Below are 24,046 nucleotides of genomic sequence, written 5' to 3' on the forward strand. Positions count from 1 at the left end.
AGGAGCACAAGCGGTGTTGTACAACAAATGTGAAGTATAGTAGAGATGATGGAGGGTAAGACTTAGAGATAGCTTCCACTAGATAAAACTACGTGCTATACTTTTGAATAGTGGATTTGTAATTGGATGTCTCTAACCCCATGGATTTTACATCTACATGTTGTGAGTGGTTTTCCATGTAAAAAATCTTGTGTTCTTGTATTGAATATTTTTAGGCTTTCCTAAATCAAACGGATTAATTTAAAATAATTGATTTTTGAGCCTAAGAGGTTCAAATACCTATTCACCCCTTCTAGATGTTATCTAAACTAGATCAACTAACTTTCAATGAGGAAAACTCAAATCACAGAATTTGCACTTTCAGCCAACGCAGCTAGGCTTAGACAAATTGAAGAGTAAATATCCTTTCAAATCAACCAACTAGCCTTTCATCCATGGAGGCCTTCTCCAATTTAAAGATCATGAAAACCTCTCAAAGCATTTCTAAAGAAAAATAAGAGCATTGGCGGAGGGTTCCTTGGAGAGGCTTTGATCTTAATCTTTTCCATGAGTTGTTGAAAGGGTTTTTAACAACTTGGATTGGATTGGATGGAGCACTTATATGAACTAAAAATGATAAATATTATAACTACTCAAAAGACATTTTCACAGAATTGCCAACCTGCAGATCATTTTTAGTTAACCAAATCTTAAAACATTAGTCACATCCATGGCCAAAATTAAGTGAAGGCTAAGCACAGATAGAAGAGGATCATCAGGACGCTCTCCTTAGCTCTACCAAGCTAGCTAACAACCTTGAACAGAATATTGCTCGAGCAGTCCATGGCTACTATGAAAAGGAAAAACCTATAAAAAAATATGAAGAACAAGAAGCATAAAAAGAAAATATAGGCTAAAATAAAATGGTTCAATTTGGGAATCAACTGCTACGCAATATATGACTAAATTCTCAGCTAGATTCTTATGAGTTCTAACCCCCAAAAGCATCAAATGCAGCAGAAAACCTTGCAAAAGAGAAACCAGTAAGACAATAACAATATGATAGTTTCATCTCTACCTTTCAAGTTTGAGCATCTTGTGCTGATGCATCCTCTCAATGTAGAAGTGGCTTGCTTCATTATATCAGTATTGTAAAAAGAAGAGGTGTAAGCTGACCATAATCTTTAATAGTGAAGAAACTTGAATTCTCATCGGTAGTGCTGCACTGAAATTCTGGTTGATTGTCTTCTTTCTCATCTTGTCGATATAGTAGATGAACCCCACACTTCTTCACCCCATAAGATGGGCCATAGGCTTGGAATGAAGCCTGAATTTGACTCAGTTTATTTAGCCAATTGGCATGGCCAACCCGAATTCGAGAAATTGGTTGATACCCAAGCCACATGTGATCTGATGTAATGAATCTGTGCCCTTCATCCGAAGAATTCCGGTGTTCTGGATTGATGGGAGCAAAAAGGTGACCAGTTTTACCTTGAGTCAAATTCAAATGACAAAATATATTACCAGGGCAATCATGGACAGCACCCTTAACTACAAAAATAGCGCACACAGCCAATCCCATCAACCTAGTATTACACCAATTTGGAGGCTGATGTACCGTTACCGTGGAGTCTATACTCTGTTGGTTGAACCACTCAGGAATTTAACTTCCAGGAACAAAAGTACTGGATTCAATATGTGGAGTATATGGCCCCATCTGGGTCATGAAAATCAATGTCAAGTTACATGGAAATAATGTAGGAGTAGTCCTCAAAGGAGTATAAGAATTATTCCATAGGATTTAATTGATTTACTTTTACAATATGATCAAGAGAGAGAGGAGAGAAACCTGGATTGGGAATTGAAATCTTGGTAATTTATTAGCCAGACTTTGCATTTCCCTTAATGTAGCTGCCACAAAGTTGCTGCTTTCATTCGCAGACAGTCTGAAGCAATTAGAAAATGTGAATCGGAGGCCCCCACATTCCTTGGATCTGTAGACACTTGATGGACACAAAATGTTTTCCAGAACTGTGCAATCATGGGCATCTATTTCTTCTATACTAGATGGAAGCTCTGGTAATGATTGAAGCCTCTTGCAATAACCCAACCTAAAGCCTTTGAGCTGTGAAAGTTGATTGAGGGTTGCAGGTAGAGTAACAAAATTGTTTCTGCTCAGATCTAAATATTCCAATGAGCACAGAGAGCTAAAGTCATTGGGAATTGCTCCTTCCAATATGTTGCAATCACCTAGATTTAACTTTCTTAGGGATCTTAAACCAGAGAAAGAATGCAGTTGCAAACCCCCAGAGCGTGGAATTTCTGCGGGCAACAGCTGGAAAGAGAGGAGTGAAATCCTTGGCTTGGATTCTAGTCCTTTACATCCCTCAAATGATAATACTTCAAGGTTTTCCAAAAGAGAAATAGAGGGTGGCAGCTCTTTTATAGCAGTTCCAGCTGCTTCAAGCTTCTCTAAACCTTGTAGGCTCCCCAAACCATCTGGCAAATTGTCTAGTTTTGAGCAACCAGATAGAATAAGAGTTTGAAGGGATTTCAACTTACAAATGCTATGTGGAAGAATTGCAAGGTTTTTGCATTCTCTCAGATTCAACAGAACAAGTACATCTAGATGTTGGATTGATGAAGGTAGTTCTTTTATAGCAGTTCAATCTAAGAAAAGTTCCAACAAACTCCCCATATTTTCCAAGACCTCTGGAAGCTCTTTGAGTTTTAAGCAATCAGAGAGAATAAGAATTTCAAGGGATCTCAACTTATAAATACAGCTTGATAATGACTCAAGGTTTTGACAGTTCCTCAGATTTAATAGAACAAGTCTAGTCAGATATTCAATGGACAAGGGCAATCCTTTTATTGCAGTGCCCTTCAAGGAAAGCTCTGATAAATGTTTCATGCGCCCTTGGACCTCTAGAAACTTCTTGAGTTTGGAGCACCCAGAGAGAGTAAGAATTTCAAGAGATTCCATACAGATGCTTCCTAGAAAACTCTTAAGGTTCTTGCAGCCTTCTAAATTAAGGAAAACAAGCTTGTGTAGAGCTCCAATGGATGGGTGAACCTTGGACAAACTTGTACAACCTTCAAGAATCAGTCCCACAAGGTTTGGGACCCCGTAGAAGTCTGGGGTTTCAATTAGGTGTTGGGAGTAGCTAAGTTTTATGGATTTCAATTGCTGATACATCTGTCAAAAACAAAACGGAAAAAATGATTATAATTCGTTTAAAGTGAAAGACGAAACTTGCAAAGATTATAATCATATACCTTAAATCCTTTCCAAAGTTGTTCAACTCGACTGTAACTCATATTTAGCTCGACAAGCTGCTGAGGATGAAAATTTAATGGGAGGGATTTCAGAGGGTATCCATGCCAATATAGACATTTTAAGTTGTTTAATAGAAATTTGAAGTCTCCAGAAAGAAGCAATTTACAGTGTTTGAATTGATTGAGTTTATTCATCCTCGTGCAAACATCAGAATCAGCACATAACTGTTTCCAAGAAAAATATTCAAAGCTTCCACATAGCCGCACGTTACAGACTTTGAGCAATCTTAATTTGTTCATCTTCATGAAGGCATCAAAACTGAAGTGTAGTTCCTTTGATGCTGACAAGTCAAGGACTATGCCTTCAACTACTTCAGTCCCCTGCAATTAACCAGGAATAGAGTATGAATTGGAAATTAAAATCACAAAATTCTAAAAGGAAAAGCACGGAAAGCATCAAACTAATGATTTGTTTTTTTTTTTTTTTTTTTTTAAGGCAGTGTTCAAGGAAGCAAGTATGAAGATAAAAGAAAATGCATCCACTAAGATAGAAACTCTGGGGAAAGTTGGTAAAAGATTCAAATAGAATAATACATAGACATTAAGTCACAACCATTGAGGGACAGAGCTGTTCCCCCAGCTTTATATCTGTCTTTGCATAAATATGCAATACCTTCTTAAAATTGTACATATATGTGAGTTTTTCAAATGAGTTGAAATTCTCCAAACTTCCTCTTCCCCTAGAACTCATATATACAAAAAGGAAACACACACACAAAGTTCATGTATTTAGGTCTTACCATGTTTCTAGTTAATGCACCACTGACATCTTCATGAATCCATAGCCTACTGTGTTTTCTAGGATATTTAAGAGATTCTTGCCAAACAATTTCCCAACCCGTTTCTCGTAACAAATCATGCATGCACAACTTATTATCTGAAACAATTACGAGTGACTTATCAATGAGAACCCTTATTCCAATATCCGGAAAGAAACCACAACTCTCTAGTATTTCTATGACAAAATCTTTGTCCTCCCCTTTAAAAAAGCATGCAATATCGAGAAATATATCTCTCTTTGTCATCTAATCCATCAAAACCTATTTTAAGCACATTCCGAGTTTCCATATTGGGAAATCTTTTTAGTTTGTCCAATTCACTTTTCCATTCAAGTATGCTCTTGCTATACAAAAAAGCACCCAAGACTTTAAGAGGTAAGGGAAGACCTTTACTATAATGTATTACATTGTAGCATAGCTGCATATAATCTTCTCCAGGGTGGTTGTGTTTAAAGGCATATAAAGAGTTGAAAAGCTTCACTATCCTCTAATCCCCTAACTTCATAAATAGCGCTGACTCCATGTGTAATAAGCAAATGCTTTTCTCTACTTGTCATTATAATTCTACTTCCTGAGCCAAACCAGTCATGGTTTCCTGCTAAATATTCCATCAATTCCAAGTTATCCACACCATCAAGAACAATAAGAACCTTCTTAGAGTGGAGTCTATCCTTTATAAAATTGATTCTTGTATTGGAAATTCCTACATTTGGATTTCCATCCTTTAATGTTTTTGAGAGAAGTTCCACGTGTAAATGATCCAAGCCATGTTTTTGTGAGCCTTCTCTAACATTTGCAAGAAAATAGCAACCTTCAAATTGAGTGTAAATTTGGTCATAAATAGCTCTAGCAATGGTTGTCTTACCTATGCCACTCATGCCCAAAATTCCTACACTTCGAACATTATCCAACCCCATACATAATAGTGAATCCATTGCCTTTGTGTGGGAATCCATTCCAACCAGCCCTTCAGCGTAGCTCAAGGATGTACCAATCAATTTATTAGATATATCTGAGACAATTTCCTCAATAAGTATAGATTCATGCCTGCAAATTTTGAGGAAAAAAAAACCCAATCATTTAATGAATTCAAGGATCCATTAAAAAAAAAAAGAAAAATTAGATAAATCGTCAGTGATTTAGTCTCGTTCTTTGCTTAAAAGTCATATGGCAAGCTTACATCTCAGATTTTTTCCAGTTTAAGTGTATGTGTGTGTGTATGAGGGAGAGAGAGAGAGGGAGAGAACTGTATTGCTATCTAGACAGACAGACAATCAAACTAGATTATAATAGCAAGCATCTGCTGGCACTTCCTAGTAGTCTGCATGAGGAACTCCTCAGAAGTGATCAGGATAGAAATACTAGAAAAGCCAGTGGATGCATGTTTAAGACTGCAATATCATTGATTGACAGTAGGATTACTAATTCCGAGTTAAGCATATTGGCAAGCAAAAATTCTCTCCCAAATGGTTGAAAAAAATTAGGGAATCCAAAAGGTTTTAAAAGCATGACTATCCAATTGGGTTGGGGCACACTACATAGGCATGGAACAGAGCATGCCAAAGGGTCATTGGAAAGGATAAAAAAGCATTAATCCAATAGGGTTGAGGTCAACTTACCAATGGAATAAAGCACACAAGGGGAAATATCCTCAAAATGAGGTAAAAGGTTTTATAGTGTAGTCATAACATTCTTGCTCAATGTGATAAGGACTGACCAATGTGTAGCTCAATGCTTCATCGTTAGGAAAGTTCTTCACACCCAACTTTTTATGTAGTTCTACCTTTTTTTTTCAAATTTTTGTCATCTGTCGCTTGGACATCGGAGGGAAGTTTTCCAAATACAAAAAATTGACCTTGAACACCCTAATCAAATTGGAACTTTAATACAATGTTTTCGGAACGGGTTTTAATGATGGGATCATTATTGAACCATGATCGACAATCTCGTAAATACATAATATATATTTTATTCAAATTAAAAATAATTTTAAAAATTAAAAATCTATAACATTTATTTCTTTAATTTTATATAATTATATTAATATTTTAAATTTTATTAAACAAAATATCTATAATATTTAAATATGAAAATATCTATATAATCTTACATATATGTTTACTTATATTATTTTTTGAAATAACATATATAATTTATTTTTTGTTTTCATAATTTTTAACATCAACAAAAAGAGTAACAGAGTGGTGCAACCATGCTACCTTGAACTTGTCGTCCAAGCTTATATTCCTATAATGATTCGATATAAAAAATAAAAGGAGATAATAAATAACGTTATAAGCCTCATTCATTCATTATGAAGCAAACAGTGGTGATGTGTATGGGCAATGTCCCATTTTGCAAAATCAAAAGAGGGTGTTGAATGTTGGATTGAAAGTGATAGGCACTCTAGCCCGTTTGGCCGAAAAAGAAAAGGGTGTTTAACCGTTTGATTCTTGAAGAACTATCCAACTCCATCAATCCAATTGTTGGTTCAAATAATTCAAAATAAACCCTTCAAAAAAAGGTCATTTGGTAGTTGGACCAATTAGATCGACTAATTTGGTTCAATTTTAAAATATATTGCTTTAACATGTATGTTAATCAAAACAAAGAAATAAAACTATTTATAAAAAAATGAAGTTATTATAAAATAATAGAAAATGTAACCCATCTTAATGATAAGATAACTTGTAACCGGATAAAATTTTGACCTGAAAAGAAAAAGAGAAAGACTTCAAGGAATTAGAAAATATTATCTTTTATATTAAATCTTATCTTTTTGTAAAAGCTCTCTACAATTAACTATATGTTTTCATAAAGCTTCATTTAGGTTATGTTACATTTTTGGCAATTTTAAAAAAATGTAAGAAAAATAAAAAATAGATAAAATTAATAAATTATTTTTTTCATTAATATAAATTAAATAATTTTAAATACCTAAGTTTTTCAAAAAATTTAATCATGGTAGTGGGCCCTTGATCAACCAAAGATAGTCCATGCATAACCTGCCAAAGTGAAGTACAATAAATTATAATAGTGATGTCACGTAGCAATACATTATTTATTATTTTATTTTCCCTTTTCAATGTAGATTCCCTTTCTTAAAGCTATTAAAAAAACGCACAATATCGAGATTTGAGTGTGGGTCTTGCACAATATCTTTTATATATTAATAATTATAAATTAATTAAAATGAAAATATTATAAATTAATTAATTTTAATTATTTTATTATGTCTTTTATAGTGATAAAATATAGGACAAATAAAAATTTATAAATAAAATTATTAATATTATAAAATAAAAATATAAATATATGTGAACATTTTTTTTTATGTCCTTCGATATATCTATACTTAATGCATTATCATTTTAATATCAATGTTTCCCAATTCAATATATTATTGTTTTTATCCTTCAATATATTATCATTTTAGTATTAATGTTTCCTAATTTGATATATTATTGTCTAATATTATAAATTTATTATATATATCCATTTTTTCATAAAACAATTTCAACACATACATTATTATTTTTCTATCATTTTTTTGAGTCATTTTTAATATTTCACGAGTTTTTATCAATTTTCATCTCATATATATATATATAAACTCCAACTAACGATATATCGGTAAAAAACAATATTTTCATTCTTGCTCAACATAAGGAAGAAAATTATTCAAATGGTGCCTAGATTAATGCGACCTCCTAATGACAATGACAATGACAATCATGAGTCATAGTTAGGGTAAATGTGTGGTAAATTAACTTAGTATTTCGTAAAATATTTATTTATTATCATTTAAAATTTAAAAATAAATTTAAATATTAAATCAAAATAATTAATTTATTCTAAATTCTAATTTTTTTAATTTTCTTTGTTTATATTTGGTGATAATCACTTTTATATCCATGACTCTATGTTCACAATTTTTTTTTTTTTTTTTAGTAAATATTTTGTAGTTATTTTGTTGCTTCACAATAGTACTTTTTAATATAAATGTTTAACAAGTTTAAGTTTATGAAGATAAATATTAAGAAAAATTAGCGAGTTTAATATATCTGTAGACCTCTCTTCTGGACTAGTAGACATTTTTTTTTTATCACTGTTATTTGTTGTTTTTTATTTTATTTTATGTTTATTTTTCTTTTCCTCTCACCACCTTCTTGCCGCCTAGGAAGCCTGGTCTTTTTGGGCAAGATGGTGAAACACCATCTCTATAAAGGGAAGTGGGGGACAACTTCCACAAGTGAGCGGGCCGCATGGGACGCATGGCCAAGGACACTGCTACCTCGGCATGGTGGTGGTTAGGATGGAAACGTCTCTAAGCGGGGAGTAGTAGAGTTAGTGGAGGCTTGGGGGGAGAAGAAAGGAGGGTGATCTGAGAGAAAAGGGAGAGAGCTAAAGAAATAGAGGGCGAGGGACTTTAGCGGATTTTGAAGAATCTATGGAATCCAGTGCTTGAAACCAAGCAATCCTTGCTCAAAGGGAGTCGTTCAGCGTTCGACTGCAACTAGAATCCCATTGATCAACTGTCCTGGGTTATGCATGCCCATCATAAGTTCTTCATGGGTCTGGAGGCAGTGGCAGTGTTGGTGCTCTCCTTGGCCATAGTTTTGATTCTCATTGCTTTGGAGGAATGCCCCTAGTTGCCTCTGGAATCATCTATTTAAGAATGCACTGAGAAGTTAGAGATGTTGTTCTTTTTTTAGTGTCGTTTGTTTGAGATTTTGCTAATTGTGACCTATTCAAGGAGAGACTTGAGAAATTAAAGAAGCTTAGATATGGAAGGAAGTATAGTCCACACACACTACTTGAGTGGGAAGAAAAGAAAAGTAGCAATGGATTATTGGGAAGGACTTCCAGTGTTTACCCTAGCTTATATTTCTGCTATCATTCGTCTGTTTCTGGTGTGTTTGGGGTGCTGAATATTATGGCTAGTTTGGCCATTTTGGTTGGGGTGGTTTTTAGGAGACATTTATGGATATCTCCGATCTTTTATATAGTAAGCTTCATTACAAATGGTGACATTCTTGTGTTAAGCCTTGGTGAAGAGCTCTAGTACAATCATATGTTCATATACAAGGCTGAAATACCCAGATATAGGAAATGGAAAATTCAATAAAATGATTGGTCCTAGAAAGTTCAGGAAATGTATTTGAAGATGGGTCATTACTACTAGCTCATTTCTATCCTTCCCTGCATGCCTACTAATCACGTGCATGACCACTTTAGTCTACATGTGACCAAGTCTTGCTTACTCCCAGTCTTGTCGCCCTTCATACCCACCACCATCAGCCTACCCCACATCACCAAAATGAAGGCTATTTTTTCCTTATTTTCAAAATTGTGTTTCTATTTTTTAAATATAAAAATTACTATTTTGATTTCAAAACAATGAGCCATTTTTAAAAGATATTTTAGAAAATAGTTTTTTAGATATATTAATTGTGACACTCGAAGATCTAAGACACCATGGTCATTTTACTTGTCAAACTCAAGAGTCTAACATGTGAATGACCTTAACTAACAAATCCAACAAGTAATTAGTTGACAACTTCCTCAAATTGATTCATAACAATGATTAGAGTATAAATTTAAAAAAATTATAAATTTCTAACCCAAAACTAATTAAAAATATCTAAATAATAAATTCAAATATCATCCCACAGACTATAAAGAGTTTAGAATTCAATAGTAATCTTAATTTAAAACTCCTAAATAATTAATTGTAAAGCATATTTCAAAAGAAACACCTTTCTTATCTCGATTTCCCCTCATGAATATCACTTATACCTAAAAAGTGAAATAATAAAAAGAGTGAACTTAAAAGTCAGTTAGGAAAAATAGTTCAATAAGGAGGATTTAGTATAATACAAAGTTAAATCCTAGGAGGTATCGCATCTTTATAAATAAAAAAAAATAAAAATTGATAAGTAGGAGTTCATTTAATTCAATAATTAAATTCACTTTTTTTTTCCAGAAAACTATGCACTTTCAATTTAAAGATAGAACTAAATAATATACTTTGCATACTTAAATTGTATTTAAAAAAATTATGAACAAACATTTTACTTTGACTTATTAATAATAACATTATGCCCAAATAGTAGAAATTGCATTAGGTGGCTATATGATCAAACCAACTTTTATTATTTAGTAAAAACACTCTCAAAGAATTTTTTTAAAATAAAAATAAAAATGATTTCAAACCATGTATAGTTTGGGAGTTTTTTTTTTTTTTAACGAAAATAAACAATTATTTTAAGTTATATGTATAGTTATTATTGTCACTTTCATTTTCCATTCTCATTCTCATTATTACCTAACATTGAAATGGAAACAAACATTCATTTCGACTTTACATTCCTCGGTGCTTTCAAACATTAGAATTGGAATGGACGGATTTATTACTGATCAAGGAAAAATAGGAATTAAAATAAAGGTCATGTTTGGTAATTGCTTTTGAAAAACAATTTTGGAGAAAATTTTTAAAAAATTGTTCAATATCTTGTAAAAAAAATGTCTATTTGGGAACTTGAAATGTTTTTAACCCGCTTTCTATGTTATTACATATGTTTTAAAAATAATTTTTATTTGTAGTGCTTTATTTATTATCATTTCCCATATTTGTATAATTGTTTTTTAAAACAACCCTCAAAAAACAACTTAAATAATTAAAAGATGTTATCATAAAACATCCTATTAATAGTTTTAAAAGCAAAAACAATTTTCTATTTTTTGGTTGTTAAACATGGTTTCCTGTTTTTTTGTTCTAAAGAATAGGAAATTGATGCAAAAGTTTTGTTCAGAGAACTTTTCTTCCCGAGTTCTCTCAACCTTTCTTTTCCATAGAAAAGTTTATTGGAGTGATTTTTAGGCAATTTCTAGTAGTTTCAACTCCTAAAAACTGCTCCACCCTTGATCTCTTATTTGGCTGGATCGGGTTGGGTCACTCCAACTTGGGCACCCACCCAACTCCAATAATATTTAAGTATTTAATAAAGTAAATGATTGAATTAATATGAACAAGTATAATGATCAAAACAAAAATCTTACTATTTTTTGTTTTAATATAAAATCCAACCTCTAATTGAACAAATCATTTACCATTTAAAAAATATTCTTAATATCTTCATTTTCATTTTGTGTTTTTGAAAGTTCTTTTTTATTTTAACTAGATCAAATAATATTTGAATAATAATGCCTTTAACATACATTTTTTATGAGTAATACCAAATAAACATCTCAACAAATATTATATAAGATAATCATTAATTTCACTATCTTCATTTTATTTATGTTATTCTTCTTTATCCAGTGGATATAATTGTGTTGTAAAATGAACAAGGACCTCTATAGTTATAATCTCACCTAAAAAGTTGGGGATCGGAAGCTATCTCTACATTTATGGTTCATGCATGAAATAAATTGTTTTTGTACTTCCATCATCAAAGATGCATGTATGTCTAAAAATGGAAAAAGAATATGAGGTTGGGAAAAAAATGAAAAAAAATTATGTTTTTTTTAATTGATTTAATTTATTTTTTTCTTTTCTATATAAAAATTCAATATATATAACTCTTTAACTAATTTTAATTATATTTTTATTTCATATTTTATTAGATAAATAAATAATAAAAAATATATTTTTTAATATTTCAACTATAACAAGGTGGGATAATTAATTTATAATGCTAGGATATCCTAACAACCTAACCTTAAAATTTTCTTAAATAAATAAGCACTTCACTAGTCATATATTTTCTTATTCCACCATATTGTGATTGGCACCATAGTATTTGTTATACTTTGAAGCATTTTGGTATGATTCTCATCTCATAATAAGTCATTTTTGAATCAAACCCAACATGCTTGATAGAAATCCCTCTTGTTAAATGAAGCCCAAGGTTTCTTATTTGTGAGTGTTGATATATTAAATTATATAGTTTAAGATTAATAATTTTGCTTCATTTATTTTGACTTAGGGCTTTTTTAGATTATGTCTCGCTCTCCTTTGAAAACTTGAAGTTGTCGTGTGGTCAATTGGAATAACAAAGGTAAGCATAGGAAGGTATGAGAAAAGCAAATTAGAGTTTGTTAAGGTTGGTGGGAACGTCAAGTAATTCTTAAACTGAGTTAAATGTTTTTTTATAACAGTTTTAAAGAACTCCTCAAGTACTCTAGTGTTGTAGAGAGCACTTAAGCACTTCTTGGAGCACACAAGTGTGATAGAATTTTCTAGAATTCCAAAGCTTTGATTTTCCAACTTTTAAAAGCTTTAATTTAGGAAAATTCAAAATCTAATCCACCATTATCTTGGCCCTATAAACACCTTTCCTTAAGAGGATTTTCTCTTTTTGATGCAAATGTTTCAAAAAACCTAATTTGTCTTCTTGTTCCCAAAACTTTGAAAAATGATTGTCTTCGCTTTTACTAGGTTGAGAAAGAGATCTTCATCTCCAAAACACTAAAGCAAGATTCACTAGGAGCACAAGCGGTGTTGTACAACAAATGTGAAGTATAGTAGAGATGATGGAGGGTAAGACTTAGAGATAGCTTCCACTAGATAAAACTACGTGCTATACTTTTGAATAGTGGATTTGTAATTGGATGTCTCTAACCCCATGGATTTTACATCTACATGTTGTGAGTGGTTTTCCATGTAAAAAATCTTGTGTTCTTGTATTGAATATTTTTAGGCTTTCCTAAATCAAACGGATTAATTTAAAATAATTGATTTTTTGAGCCTAAGAGGTTCAAATACCTATTCACCCCTTCTAGATGTTATCTAAACTAGATCAACTAACTTTCAATGAGGAAAACTCAAATCACAGAATTTGCACTTTCAGCCAACGCAGCTAGGCTTAGACAAATTGAAGAGTAAATATCCTTTCAAATCAACCAACTAGCCTTTCATCCATGGAGGCCTTCTCCAATTTAAAGATCATGAAAACCTCTCAAAGCATTTCTAAAGAAAAATAAGAGCATTGGCGGAGGGTTCCTTGGAGAGGCTTTGATCTTAATCTTTTCCATGAGTTGTTGAAAGGGTTTTTAACAACTTGGATTGGATTGGATGGAGCACTTATATGAACTAAAAATGATAAATATTATAACTACTCAAAAGACATTTTCACAGAATTGCCAACCTGCAGATCATTTTTAGTTAACCAAATCTTAAAACATTAGTCACATCCATGGCCAAAATTAAGTGAAGGCTAAGCACAGATAGAAGAGGATCATCAGGACGCTCTCCTTAGCTCTACCAAGCTAGCTAACAACCTTGAACAGAATATTGCTCGAGCAGTCCATGGCTACTATGAAAAGGAAAAACCTATAAAAAAATATGAAGAACAAGAAGCATAAAAAGAAAATATAGGCTAAAATAAAATGGTTCAATTTGGGAATCAACTGCTACGCAATATATGACTAAATTCTCAGCTAGATTCTTATGAGTTCTAACCCCCAAAAGCATCAAATGCAGCAGAAAACCTTGCAAAAGAGAAACCAGTAAGACAATAACAATATGATAGTTTCATCTCTACCTTTCAAGTTTGAGCATCTTGTGCTGATGCATCCTCTCAATGTAGAAGTGGCTTGCTTCATTATATCAGTATTGTAAAAAGAAGAGGTGTAAGCTGACCATAATCTTTAATAGTGAAGAAACTTGAATTCTCATCGGTAGTGCTGCACTGAAATTCTGGTTGATTGTCTTCTTTCTCATCTTGTCGATATAGTAGATGAACCCCACACTTCTTCACCCCATAAGATGGGCCATAGGCTTGGAATGAAGCCTGAATTTGACTCAGTTTATTTAGCCAATTGGCATGGCCAACCCGAATTCGAGAAATTGGTTGATACCCAAGCCACATGTGATCTGATGTAATGAATCTGTGCCCTTCATCCGAAGAATTCCGGTGTTCTGGATTGATGGGAGCAAAAAGGTGACCAGTTTTACCTTGAGTCAAATTCAAATGACAAAATATATTACCAGGGCAATCATGGACAGCACCCTTAACTACAAAAATAGCGCACACAGCCAATCCCATCAACCTAGTATTACACCAATTTGGAGGCTGATGTACCGTTACCGTGGAGTCTATACTCTGTTGGTTGAACCACTCAGGAATTTAACTTCCAGGAACAAAAGTACTGGATTCAATATGTGGAGTATATGGCCCCATCTGGGTCATGAAAATCAATGTCAAGTTACATGGAAATAATGTAGGAGTAGTCCTCAAAGGAGTATAAGAATTATTCCATAGGATTTAATTGATTTACTTTTACAATATGATCAAGAGAGAGAGGAGAGAAACCTGGATTGGGAATTGAAATCTTGGTAATTTATTAGCCAGACTTTGCATTTCCCTTAATGTAGCTGCCACAAAGTTGCTGCTTTCATTCGCAGACAGTCTGAAGCAATTAGAAAATGTGAATCGGAGGCCCCCACATTCCTTGGATCTGTAGACACTTGATGGACACAAAATGTTTTCCAGAACTGTGCAATCATGGGCATCTATTTCTTCTATACTAGATGGAAGCTCTGGTAATGATTGAAGCCTCTTGCAATAACCCAACCTAAAGCCTTTGAGCTGTGAAAGTTGATTGAGGGTTGCAGTAGAGTAACAAAATTGTTTCTGCTCAGATCTAAATATTCCAATGAGCACAGAGAGCTAAAGTCATTGGGAATTGCTCCTTCCAATATGTTGCAATCACCTAGATTTAACTTTCTTAGGGATCTTAAACCAGAGAAAGAATGCAGTTGCAAACCCCCAGAGCGTGGAATTTCTGCGGGCAACAGCTGGAAAGAGAGGAGTGAAATCCTTGGCTTGGATTCTAGTCCTTTACATCCTCAATGATAATACTTCAAGGTTTTCCAAAAGAGAAATAGAGGGTGGCAGCTCTTTATAGCAGTTCCAGCTGCTTCAAGCTTCTCTAAACCTTGTAGGCTCCCAAACCATCTGGCAAATTGTCTAGTTTTGAGCAACCAGATAGAATAAGAGTTTGAAGGGATTTCAACTTACAAATGCTATGTGGAAGAATTGCAAGGTTTTTGCATTCTCTCAGATTCAACAGAACAAGTACATCTAGATGTTGGATTGATGAAGGTAGTTCTTTTATAGCAGTTCAATCTAAGAAAAGTTCCAACAAACTCCCCATATTTTCCAAGACCTCTGGAAGCTCTTTGAGTTTTAAGCAATCAGAGAGAATAAGAATTTCAAGGGATCTCAACTTATAAATACAGCTTGATAATGACTCAAGGTTTTGACAGTTCCTCAGATTTAATAGAACAAGTCTAGTCAGATATTCAATGGACAAGGCAATCCTTTTATTGCAGTGCCCTCAAGGAAAGCTCTGATAAATGTTTCATGCGCCCTTGGACCTCTAGAAACTTCTTGAGTTTGGAGCACCCAGAGAGAGTAAGAATTTCAAGAGATTCCATACAGATGCTTCCTAGAAACTCTTAGGTTCTTGCAGCCTTCTAAATTAGGAAAACAAGCTTGTGTAGAGCTCCAATGGATGGGTGAACCTGGACAACTTGTACAACCTTCAAGAATCAGTCCCACAAGGTTTGGACCCCGTAGAAGTCTGGGGTTTCAATTAGGTGTTGGAGTAGCTAAGTTTTTGGATTTCAATTGCTGATACATCTGTCAAAACAAAACGGAAAAAATGATTATAATTCGTTTAAAGTGAAGACGAAACTTGCAAAGATTATAATCATATACCTTAAATCCTTTCCAAAGTTGTTCAACTCGACTGTAACTCATATTTAGCTCGACAAGCTGCTGAGATGAAAATTTAATGGGAGGGATTTCAGAGGGTATCCATGCCAATATAGACATTTTAAGTTGTTTAATAGAAATTTGAAGTCTCCAGAAAGAAGCAATTTACAGTGTTTGAATTGATTGAGTTTATTCATCCTCGTGCAAACATCAGAATCAGCACATAACTGTTTCCAAGAAAAATATTCAAAGCTTCCACATAGCCGCACGTTACAGACTTTGAGCAATCTTAATTTGTTCATCTTCATGAAGGCATCAAAACTGAAGTGTAGTTCCTTTGATGCTGACAAGTCAAGGACTATGCCTTCAACTACTTCAGTCCCCTGCAATTAACCAGGAATAGAGTATGAATTGGAAATTAAAATCACAAAATTCTAAAAGGAAAAGCACGGAAAGCATCAAACTAATGATTTGTTTTTTTTTTTTTTTTTTTAAGGCAGTGTTCAAGGAAGCAAGTATGAAGATAAAAGAAAATGCATCCACTAAGATAGAAACTCTGGGGAAAGTTGGTAAAAGATTCAAATAGAATAATACATAGACATTAAGTCACAACCATTGAGGGACAGAGCTGTTCCCCCAGCTTTATATCTGTCTTTGCATAAATATGCAATACCTTCTTAAAATTGTACATATATGTGAGTTTTTCAAATGAGTTGAAATTCTCCAAACTTCCTCTTCCCCTAGAACTCATATATACAAAAAGGAAACACACACACAAAGTTCATGTATTTAGGTCTTACCATGTTTCTAGTTAATGCACCACTGACATCTTCATGAATCCATAGCCTACTGTGTTTTCTAGGATATTTAAGAGATTCTTGCCAAACAATTTCCCAACCCGTTTCTCGTAACAAATCATGCATGCACAACTTATTATCTGAAACAATTACGAGTGACTTATCAATGAGAACCCTTATTCCAATATCCGGAAAGAAACCACAACTCTCTAGTATTTCTATGACAAAATCTTTGTCCTCCCCTTTAAAAAAGCATGCAATATCGAGAAATATATCTCTCTTTGTCATCTAATCCATCAAAACCTATTTTAAGCACATTCCGAGTTTCCATATTGGGAAATCTTTTAGTTTGTCCAATTCACTTTTCCATTCAAGTATGCTCTTGCTATACAAAAAAGCACCCAAGACTTTAAGAGGTAAGGGAAGACCTTTACTATAATGTATTACATTGTAGCATAGCTGCATATAATCTTCTCCAGGGTGGTTGTGTTTAAAGGCATATAAAGAGTTGAAAAGCTTCACTATCCTCTAATCCCTAACTTCATAAATAGCGCTGACTCCATGTGTAATAAGCAAATGCTTTTCTCTACTTGTCATTATAATTCTACTTCCTGAGCCAAACCAGTCATGGTTTCCTGCTAAATATTCCATCAATTCCAAGTTATCCCACCATCAAGAACAATAAGAACCTTCTTAGAGTGGAGTCTATCCTTTATAAAATTGATTCTTGTATTGGAAATTCCTACATTTGGATTTCCATCCTTTAATGTTTTGAGAGAAGTTCCACGTGTAAATGATCCAAGCCATGTTTTTGTGAGCCTTCTCTAACATTTGCAAGAAAATAGCAACCTTCAATGAGTGTAAATTTGGTCATAAATAGCTCTAGCAATGGTTGTCTTACCTATGCCACCCATGCCCAAAATTCCTACACTCGAACATTATCCAACCCCATACATAATAGTGAATCCATTGCCTTTGTGTGGGAATCCATTCCAACCAGCCCTTCAGCGTAGCTCAAGGATGTACCAATCAATTTATTAGATATATCTGAGACAATTTCCTCAATACGTATAGATTCATGCCTGCAAATTTTGAGGAAGAAAAAAAAACTAATCATCTAATGAATTCAAGGATCCATTGAAAAAAAAAAAAATTAGATAAATCATCAGTGATTTAGTCTTGTTCTTTGCAACTTAAAAGTCATATGGCAAGCTTACATCTCAGATTTTTTCCAGTTTAAGTGTATGTGTGTGTGTATGAGGGAGAGAGAGAGAGGGAGAGAACTGTATTGCTATCTAGACAGACAGACAATCAAACTAGATTATAATAGCAAGCATCTGCTGCACTTCCTAGTAGTCTGCATGAGAACTCCTCAGAAGTGATCAGGATAGAAATACTAGAAAAGCCAGTGGATGCATGTTTAAGACTGCAATATCATTGATTGACAGTAGGATTACTAATTCCGAGTTAAGCATATTGGCAAGCAAAAATTCTCTCCCAAATGTTGAAAAAAATTAGGGAATCCAAAAGGTTTTAAAAGCATGACTATCCAATTGGGTTGGGCACACTACATAGGCATGGAACAGAGCATGCCAAAGGGTCATTGGAAAGGGATAAAAAAGCATTAATCCAATAGGTTAGGTCAACTTACCAATGGAATAAAGCACACAAGGGGAAATATCCTCAAATGAGGTAAAAGGTTTTATAGTGTAGTCATAACATTCTTGCTCAATGTGATAAGGACTGACCAATGTGTAGCTCAATGCTTCATCGTTAGGAAAGTTCTTCACACCCAACTTTTTATGTAGTTCTACCTTTTTTTTCAAATTTTTCATCTGTCGCTTGGACATCGGAGGGAAGTTTTCCAAATACAAAAAATTGACCTTGAACACCCTAATCAAATTGGAACTTTAATACAATGTTTTCGGAACGGGTTTTAATGATGGGATCATTATTGAACCCATGATCGACAATCTCGTAAATACATAATATATATTTTATTCAAATTAAAAATAATTTTAAAAATTAAAAATCTATAACATTTATTTCTTTAATTTTATATAATTATATTAATATTTTAAATTTTATTAAACAAAATATCTATAATATTTAAATATGAAAATATCTATATAATCTTACATATATGTTTACTTATATTATTTTTTGAAATAACATATATAATTTATTTTTTGTTTTCATAATTTTTAACATCAACAAAAAGAGTAACAGAGTGGTGCAACCATGCTACCTTGAACTTGTCGTCCAAGCTTATATTCCTATAATGATTCGATATAAAAAATAAAAGGAGATAATAAAATAACGTTATAAGCCTCATTCATTCATTATGAAGCAAACAGTGGTGATGTGTATGGGCAATGTCCCATTTGCAAAATCAAAAGAGGGTGTTGAATGTTGGATTGAAAGTGATAGGCACTCTAGCCCGTTTGGCCGAAAAAGAAAAGGGTGTTTAACCGTTTGATTCTTGAAGAACTATCCAACTCCATCAATCCAATTGTTGGTTCAAATAATTCAAAATAAACCCTTCAAAAAAGTCATTTGGTAGTTGGACCAATTAGATCGACTAATTTGGTTCAATTTTAAAATATTGCTTTAACATGTATGTTAATCAAAACAAAGAAATAAAACTATTTATAAAAAAATGAAGTTATTATAAAATAATAGAAAATGTAACCCATCTTAATGATAAGATAACTTGTAACCGGATAAAATTTGACCTGAAAAGAAAAAGAGAAAGACTTCAAGGAATTAGAAAATATTATCTTTTATATTAAATCTTATCTTTTTGTAAAAGCTCTCTACAATTAACTATATGTTTCATAAAGCTTCATTAGGTTATGTTACATTTTGGCAATTTTAAAAAATGTAAGAAAAATAAAAAATAGATAAAATTAATAAATTATTTTTTCATTAATATAAATTAAATAATTTTAAATACCTAAGTTTTTCAAAAAATTTAATCATGGTAGTGGGCCCTTGATCAACCAAAGATAGTCCATGCATAACCTGCCAAAGTGAAGTACAATAAATTATAATAGTGATGTCACGTAGCAATACATTATTTATTATTTTATTTTCCCTTTTCAATGTAGATTCCCTTTCTTAAAGCTATTAAAAAAACGCACAATATCGAGATTTGAGTGTGGGTCTTGCACAATATCTTTATATATTAATAATTATAAATTAATTAAAATGAAAATATTATAAATTAATTAATTTTAATTATTTTATTATGTCTTTTATAGTGATAAAATATAGGACAAATAAAAATTTATAAATAAAATTATTAATATTATAAAATAAAAATATAAATATATGTGAACATTTTTTTTTATGTCCTTCGATATATCTATACTTAATGCATTATCATTTTAATATCAATGTTTCCCAATTCAATATATTATTGTTTTTATCCTTCAATATATTATCATTTTAGTATTAATGTTTCCTAATTTGATATATTATTGTCTAATATTATAAATTTATTATATATATCCATTTTTTCATAAAACAATTTCAACACATACATTATTATTTTTCTATCATTTTTTTGAGTCATTTTTAATATTTCACGAGTTTTTATCAATTTTCATCTCATATATATATATATAAACTCCAACTAACGATATATCGGTAAAAAAACAATATTTTCATTCTTGCTCAACATAAGGAAGAAAATTATTCAAATGGTGCCTAGATTAATGCGACCTCCTAATGACAATGACAATGACAATCATGAGTCATAGTTAGGGTAAATGTGTGGTAAATTAACTTAGTATTTCGTAAAATATTTATTTATTATCATTTAAAATTTAAAAATAAATTTAAATATTAAATCAAAATAATTAATTTATTCTAAATTCTAATTTTTTTAATTTTCTTTGTTTATATTTGGTGATAATCACTTTTATATCCATGACTCTATGTTCACAATTCTTTTTTTTTTTTTTAGTAAATATTTTGTAGTTATTTTGTTGCTTCACAATAGTACTTTTTAATATAAATGTTTAACAAGTTTAAGTTTATGAAGATAAATATTAAGAAAAATTAGCGAGTTTAATATATCTGTAGACCTCTCTTCTGGACTAGTAGACATTTTTTTTATCACTGTTATTTGTTGTTTTTTATTTTATTTTATGTTTATTTTTCTTTTCCTCTCACCACCTTCTTGCCGCCTAGGAAGCCTGGTCTTTTTGGGCAAGATGGTGAAACACCATCTCTATAAAGGGAAGTGGGGGACAACTTCCACAAGTGAGCGGGCCGCATGGGACGCATGGCCAAGGACACTGCTACCTCGGCATGGTGGTGGTTAGGATGGAAACGTCTCTAAGCGGGGAGTAGTAGAGTTAGTGGAGGCTTGGGGGGAGAAGAAAGGAGGGTGATCTGAGAGAAAAGGGAGAGAGCTAAAGAAATAGAGGGCGAGGGACTTTAGCGGATTTTGAAGAATCTATGGAATCCAGTGCTTGAAACCAAGCAATCCTTGCTCAAAGGGAGTCGTTCAGCGTTCGACTGCAACTAGAATCCCATTGATCAACTGTCCTGGGTTATGCATGCCCATCATAAGTTCTTCATGGGTCTGGAGGCAGTGGCAGTGTTGGTGCTCTCCTTGGCCATAGTTTTGATTCTCATTGCTTTGGAGGAATGCCCCTAGTTGCCTCTGGAATCATCTATTTAAGAATGCACTGAGAAGTTAGAGATGTTGTTCTTTTTTTAGTGTCGTTTGTTGAGATTTTGCTAATTGTGACCTATTCAAGGAGAGACTTGAGAAATTAAAGAAGCTTAGATATGGAAGGAAGTATAGTCCACACACACTACTTGAGTGGGAAGAAAAGAAAAGTAGCAATGGATTATTGGGAAGGACTTCCAGTGTTTACCCTAGCTTATATTTCTGCTATCATTCGTCTGTTTCTGGTGTGTTTGGGGTGCTGAATATTATGGCTAGTTTGGCCATTTTGGTTGGGGTGGTTTTTAGGAGACATTTATGGATATCTCCGATCTTTTATATAGTAAGCTTCATTACAAATGGTGACATTCTTGTGTTAAGCCTTGGTGAAGAGCTCTAGTACAATCATATGTTCATATACAAGGCTGAAATACCCAGATATAGGAAATGGAAAATTCAATAAAATGATTGGTCCTAGAAAGTTCAGGAAATGTATTTGAAGATGGGTCATTACTACTAGCTCATTTCTATCCTTCCCTGCATGCCTACTAATCACGTGCATGACCACTTTAGTCTACATGTGACCAAGTCTTGCTTACTCCCAGTCTTGTCGCCCTTCATACCCACCACCATCAGCCTACCCCACATCACCAAAATGAAGGCTATTTTTTCCTTATTTTCAAAATTGTGTTTCTATTTTTTAAATATAAAAATTACTATTTTGATTTCAAAACAATGAGCCATTTTTAAAAGATATTTTAGAAAATAGTTTTTTAGATATATTAATTGTGACACTCGAAGATCTAAGACACCATGGTCATTTTACTTGTCAAACTCAAGAGTCTAACATGTGAATGACCTTAACTAACAAATCCAACAAGTAATTAGTTGACAACTTCCTCAAATTGATTCATAACAATGATTAGAGTATAAATTTAAAAAAATTATAAATTTCTAACCCAAAACTAATTAAAAATATCTAAATAATAAATTCAAATATCATCCCACAGACTATAAAGAGTTTAGAATTCAATAGTAATCTTAATTTAAAACTCCTAAATAATTAATTGTAAAGCATATTTCAAAAGAAACACCTTTCTTATCTCGATTTCCCCTCATGAATATCACTTATACCTAAAAAGTGAAATAATAAAAAGAGTGAACTTAAAAGTCAGTTAGGAAAAATAGTTCAATAAGGAGGATTTAGTATAATACAAAGTTAAATCCTAGGAGGTATCGCATCTTTATAAATAAAAAAAAATAAAAATTGATAAGTAGGAGTTCATTTAATTCAATAATTAAATTCACTTTTTTTTTTCCAGAAAACTATGCACTTTCAATTTAAAGATAGAACTAAATAATATACTTTGCATACTTAAATTGTATTTAAAAAAATTATGAACAAACATTTTACTTTGACTTATTAATAATAACATTATGCCCAAATAGTAGAAATTGCATTAGGTGGCTATATGATCAAACCAACTTTTATTATTTAGTAAAAACACTCTCAAAGAATTTTTTTAAAATAAAAATAAAAATGATTTCAAACCATGTATAGTTTGGGAGTTTTTTTTTTTTTTTAATGAAAATAAACAATTATTTTAAGTTATATGTATAGTTATTATTGTCACTTTCATTTTCCATTCTCATTCTCATTATTACCTAACATTGAAATGGAAACAAACATTCATTTCGACTTTACATTCCTCGGTGCTTTCAAACATTAGAATTGGAATGGACGGATTTATTACTGATCAAGGAAAAATAGGAATTAAAATAAAGGTCATGTTTGGTAATTGCTTTTGAAAAACAATTTTGGAGAAAATTTTTAAAAAATTGTTCAATATCTTGTAAAAAAAATGTCTATTTGGGAACTTGAAATGTTTTTAACCCGCTTTCTATGTTATTACATATGTTTTAAAAATAATTTTTATTTGTAGTGCTTTATTTATTATCATTTCCCATATTTGTATAATTGTTTTTTAAAACAACCCTCAAAAAACAACTTAAATAATTAAAAGATGTTATCATAAAACATCCTATTAATAGTTTTAAAAGCAAAAACAATTTTCTATTTTTTGGTTGTTAAACATGGTTTCCTGTTTTTTTGTTCTAAAGAATAGGAAATTGATGCAAAAGTTTTGTTCAGAGAACTTTTCTTCCCGAGTTCTCTCAACCTTTCTTTTCCATAGAAAAGTTTATTGGAGTGATTTTTAGGCAATTTCTAGTAGTTTCAACTCCTAAAAACTGCTCCACCCTTGATCTCTTATTTGGCTGGATCGGGTTGGGTCACTCCAACTTGGGCACCCACCCAACTCCAATAATATTTAAGTATTTAATAAAGTAAATGATTGAATTAATATGAACAAGTATAATGATCAAAACAAAAATCTTACTATTTTTTGTTTTAATATAAAATCCAACCTCTAATTGAACAAATCATTTACCATTTAAAAAATATTCTTAATATCTTCATTTTCATTTTGTGTTTTTGAAAGTTCTTTTTTATTTTAACTAGATCAAATAATATTTGAATAATAATGCCTTTAACATACATTTTTTATGAGTAATACCAAATAAACATCTCAACAAATATTATATAAGATAATCATTAATTTCACTATCTTCATTTTATTTATGTTATTCTTCTTTATCCAGTGGATATAATTGTGTTGTAAAATGAACAAGGACCTCTATAGTTATAATCTCACCTAAAAAGTTGGGGATCGGAAGCTATCTCTACAT

General features: G+C 32.1%; 1 pseudogene; it reads right to left on the reverse strand.

Annotated features, from left to right (window-relative positions):
* Positions 1-1,117: 1,117 nt before the first annotated feature.
* On the reverse strand, positions 1,118-20,901 carry LOC117905594 (annotated as a pseudogene).
* Positions 20,902-24,046: the final 3,145 nt, after the last annotated feature.

Source organism: Vitis riparia, chromosome 18 (genome assembly GCF_004353265.1).
Source record: "Vitis riparia cultivar Riparia Gloire de Montpellier isolate 1030 chromosome 18, EGFV_Vit.rip_1.0, whole genome shotgun sequence".
Lineage (NCBI taxonomy): Eukaryota > Viridiplantae > Streptophyta > Magnoliopsida > Vitales > Vitaceae > Vitis > Vitis riparia.